This window comes from Magnolia sinica, chromosome 19, assembly GCF_029962835.1.
Source record: "Magnolia sinica isolate HGM2019 chromosome 19, MsV1, whole genome shotgun sequence".
Taxonomy (NCBI): Eukaryota; Viridiplantae; Streptophyta; class Magnoliopsida; order Magnoliales; family Magnoliaceae; genus Magnolia; species Magnolia sinica.
The window spans coordinates 43,582,879-43,587,635 of record NC_080591.1 but is presented as its reverse complement, the minus strand read 5'-3'; the positions used below and the strand labels follow the sequence as shown (position 1 = coordinate 43,587,635).

At 35.8% G+C, this 4,757-nt stretch overlaps 2 long non-coding RNA genes across 3 annotated transcripts; both read left to right on the top strand.

The window, feature by feature from the left end:
• Positions 1-454: 454 nt before the first annotated feature.
• Positions 455-1,354, top strand: LOC131235579 (uncharacterized). The gene is made up of 3 exons (XR_009166221.1): positions 455-923; positions 1,019-1,088; positions 1,177-1,354. It is a non-coding gene; the product is annotated as an uncharacterized LOC131235579 (long non-coding RNA).
• A 633-nt stretch (positions 1,355-1,987) lies between these two features.
• LOC131234927 (uncharacterized) lies at positions 1,988-4,026 on the top strand. 2 transcript variants are annotated; one of them, XR_009165842.1, is made up of 5 exons: positions 1,988-2,093; positions 2,182-2,416; positions 2,521-2,816; positions 3,071-3,739; positions 3,897-4,026. It is a non-coding gene; the product is annotated as an uncharacterized LOC131234927 (long non-coding RNA). The 2 variants fall into 2 exon arrangements; XR_009165841.1 differs by having other exon boundaries at positions 1,988-2,416.
• The last annotated feature ends 731 nt before the right edge of the window (positions 4,027-4,757 follow it).

Genomic DNA, 4,757 nt, shown 5'->3' with positions numbered 1-4,757 from the left:
TTAACTAACATATAACATCAACAAGTACGCAGATAGGTTCTACACTGCTACGATGGAATTTATGAATGGAAAAGGTAAGTAGATAAATTCTCTTAAATATCGAATCATGTGTAGTAATTGGATAATTACTTACATATATTTCATATAGGAAGTATGAAATATATTTAGGCTGACCACTTCAAAGGGGCAAAGAAGAAAGGGTAGTGTGTCGAAGAACAATGAACATGATTTCATCAATTGGTTATGAAAGGAGGTATTTTTCTAATTATTCATTTAATTGACATATTTGTTCATATATAGTTATTAATTTTTTCTTATTTACAGTTGGAGTTTGTTGAGGGCGAGTTGACATTGAAACGATTAGTAGATGGCCCTACGTTTAAGGTAAAATGCTATAACAAGTATCGCGTGAATGGTTTTGTATTATCTCCAAGTGAATACGAGACTACTAAGTCAACATAAAATAGTGAGGTGTCCATGAAAGCCATCACTAAATACAGGGCAAGTGCTAAAGATAAGAATTACAAAGAAGATGAGGGTACCTATTATGAAGTAGTAAAACAGATAATTGAGTTGGATTACACTGTCTTTCGTCAAACGGTTTTTTATTGTGATTGGGTCAGAGTGGAAGACAAGACCAATGGATGTATTGTTGATCCCGAGTCAAATTTGGTAATGGTAAATATGAAGAAATTGAAAGGACATGAGAAAAAGGAGATGAACCATTCATACTTGCATCCCAAGCAAGTCAAGTATTCTACTCCAAGGATCAAATAAGGCCTGGATGGTATGTTGTTTTAATGTCACCAAAAATATTGACGAAAGACGTGGACACACTTGAAGATCCGACTTTGTTTTCCTCTTCTGGGGGCGAGAATACATATTTAAAAAATATTATAAAGGAAATTGGCTACGAGTTATAGGTAAATTTTTTGTTATCATACTTTGTGTTGATTCATTTGATAAATGAATTTCTATTTGTATGATGATTTCTTCTTATATAAATTTATATCTATAGGTGAGCTGGGACATGTCAATAGTCGAGGAGAACGTGTCAACTTCATAAGCACATGCATCAAAAAATGCAGGTAAATACAATTCCTTCATTACCTTATTATTTAATACATTATTTTAAATAATATTATTTTGATACAACATAAGTTTTGTATGTGTTAGGAACTTCATCGTCGTAAAAAAATAAGCCTGTAATTAGCTTAAATGCATTTAGACTACCTGTGGGCGAACACTCACATAGGTTGACTACAAGAAGTGGAGAGTTGGTTCACACCCATGTCTCTATTGCCATCAAGGATTGACTTACAATGCCAATGAGTAAGAAAGAAGAACTTTGGAAGCTCTTGCAGGTAACATACAACAAAATTTCTTATGATATAAATTAATCATTATTCTTTTTTTGCTTCAACTAAATTCAATCTCGAATTTTCTTGTAGGACGAGTTTGTTATTTCTCAGTCTTACAAGGAGAAATGCTTTAAAAGCATGTCCGATATGTTCAGGAAGTACAAGTGTAAATTGAGGATGAAGTACCTTGATCGTCATTCAAATCTTGATTCCAAATTAAACAACCATCCACCAAGAGTTAGGCCTGAAGATTGGGAAATATTCATTGAACATAATTCGGATCCCAGAATTGTAGAACAAAGGAAAAAAAAAAACCAAGAATAGGAAAAATTTAAAAATTTACCATACGAGTGGTAGGCATGGCCATGCGAGAATCGAGGAAGAAATGGTAAGTATTGATAGTTATATGTAACTTAAATTTTTTAGTTGCTTTGTATTCTTAATAACTAACAATGTGAAATTCATTCAAATATAGCAACGCCCAAAGAAAGATGGAGACACCCTTATTAGTAGGACTGAAGTATGGATTAAAACCCATACAAGAAAGGATGGTTTTATTCACAGTAATGCGGCTTCACATGTGGTAATCTCGTTGTCTTAAATATATGTTTTGAACTATATATATGTTTTGATTGTATAACTTACTTGATTAGTTGTTTCTATAGACTGGACATGATAGATGTAATGCAGGTTTGTGACAAATGTGTTGATGGCTTCGATCATCACTTCATGGTAAGGAATTATATCACAGTTAAAACACTTTACTGAAAGTAGACTCTACCATTTTGGCTAACACTGCATCGTTGTTGCCTATTTTCAGGTATCTGTATAGGAGATACTTGGCCATGGAAGTGGTGAAGGCTCGAAATGACAATTCCCATGGCACGAACTTTCCTGACTCTCTGGAGCCCATTTACGGCACCTAGTTCCTGCCTCGAAAGTTCAAGATTCCAGTGACAATTCCTATGGATAACTCACTAGATATTCTCACAAATAACATTAGTGTTGTAGTAGTTTCTAATTCCGAAGGGGAACCTCAAGGTTTCAACATTTACGTATGACAAAAATGATTTTTGTGTATGCCTTGTCTCTGCTTTCTTACTTATCTAATTTGATTCATTTACCATTACCAATGCTTGATTCCATCATGGAATTGCAGGTTGGAGGTGGTATGGGAAGAGCCATAACATTGAGACCACTTTCCCCCGTCTGGGTGAGCCACTAGGTTACGTTCCGAAAGAGGATATATTGTTTGTTGTCAAAGCGATTGTCATTACACAACGAGAGAATGGGAGATGGGATGATCGGAAATACAGTAGAATGAAGTATTTGATCAATGAATGGGGAATCGAGAAGTTCAGGACTGTTGCTGAGTAGCATTATGGAAAGAAGTTTGAGCCCTTCCGAGAATAACCAGAGTGGGAATTCAAGAGCTATCTGGGCTGGCATGATCAGGTTATGTTCTACCCTACCCATACCCACAGATTTGTAACCGATGTGTTCTGCTTCTTACTTCCTCTCTTTAGGATTTATCTATAGATCTGGTTTTCTATAGAATTTAACATGTATTAGCTAGATTTATATTATCTCGATTATTTCATTATCTTGCCTAGGTTCTTATTGATATATTAGGTGTGGCATGCTTTTCTTTTTTTTTTCCCTCTCTTTCCTATTTGTTCTCTCTAATCATTTAATGTATCCTCCTGCAGGGGAATGGTGCAATGTTTTGGTGGGCTCCATGTTGATAATGGCTGCACTGGAGGTCCAACTTTGCTTAGAACTGAATTGTCAACTTCAGAAAAGATTTAAGTATCTAATTCTAGGGCTAAAATTAAACAAAATGAAGAGAATAAAACTAATCAGGATAATAAATAGAGGATGGATAGATGAAGATTTTGTAAATTCATTCCTTTCAGAATTTTTGATGAAAATTTTACTTGTTGCAAATGTCTTTTATTCACAGCAGATCTTGACTATCTTTTATGTGAACAGAATCCTAGGTATGTGGATCCACTCAATATAACTACAATGGCATGTCCCGCACTTCCGTTATGCCCTCTCGAAATAGCAGAAGTTGAGTGTGGAATTCCTGACAATCTCAAGCAGGTTCGAGCTATATTTGATAAGGCAAGCCATAAAGCTATATACTCACGTGTTTTTTTTTTTTTGTATGTAATTCAAAAATGAACAGAAAATATGCATCAAACCTGTTTTTCCATGGGGTCACCCAGACACTTGAAAATGGTGTTTTGTTGTTACAGGTTGGCCTCAAGTACAATGAGTTAGTGGTAATAAGGGTAACTGGATGCCTTAATGGTTGTGCCAGGCCTTATATGGCTGAGCTTGGACTGGTTGGTGATGGACCCAACATGTACCAGGTATTTCACATGCTGATTTTGGTGAAAACCCTAGAAACAAATTTATTTTAGATGAGTTATATTCTTTTTACAAGGATAGGTACCATGTAGTTGTTATTCTATTCATGTTTTCTAGCGCGGTATTCATAATTTTCAGGTTGTTATTCTATTCCTGTAGAAACAAAAGGATGTTTCTAGTTTGGTTCATTGCTAGAGGTGATCAAGATCAATCGACTAACACTGCTTGTTGAAGAGTGACAACAGAATTTTGGGTTTCAATGAATCTTAGGTACAACTATTTCTTTCTTATGGTGTGATGCAATGCGATGAAAATCCCCATTGGAGTGATTCCATGTGATTATCCCTTTAATAGATCAATGGTCTAGACAACTGAAACTTCTACTTTCATGATTTCACTGAATTTGAATTTGATACGTTTTTGTTATTGTACTTATGGCAGTTCATGTGTCCCAAATGGCCAGGAAATCAGGCAGCTCTGCTAGCCATGTGGGCCATAATGATAATCAGGTGGGATAGCTTGACCATACATGCCTGAAGTTCCTCTTCAAATGAATTTTTACTATTATTATTACTGTTTGTGCATGACACAATGACTTTTACTTCAAATACCCTGTTTCAAATTGAGCTTCTACTTCAACGTGACCATTTCAAATTGAACAAACATCATCTACAGACCAACATCAGCATGTTTCTGTTGCTTGGTGCCGATCTATTCTTATTAGTTTAGCCTTGATCACACCATTACCTGCTGAAAACGCAAGCGTTCTGGCTCCTTCAACCGTAGCTGCTAGTTTAGAACCTGGCCTGCTGGTCATTACTCAAACATTTTAGCAGTTGTAAAGCATTGCGAAGAAAATGCGAAGGTGATAATCCTATAACTTGAGATCCTTTACGAGTTCATGTGAAGGAGAAAGTAGATTTTCCCCCCCTGATTGTTTAGTGTTGTCTGGTGGTTGTTGAGCAATGCAGTTTGCCTGAGTTAAAGAGCCCAGAGTTATCAGGGATGTGCACAGGATTA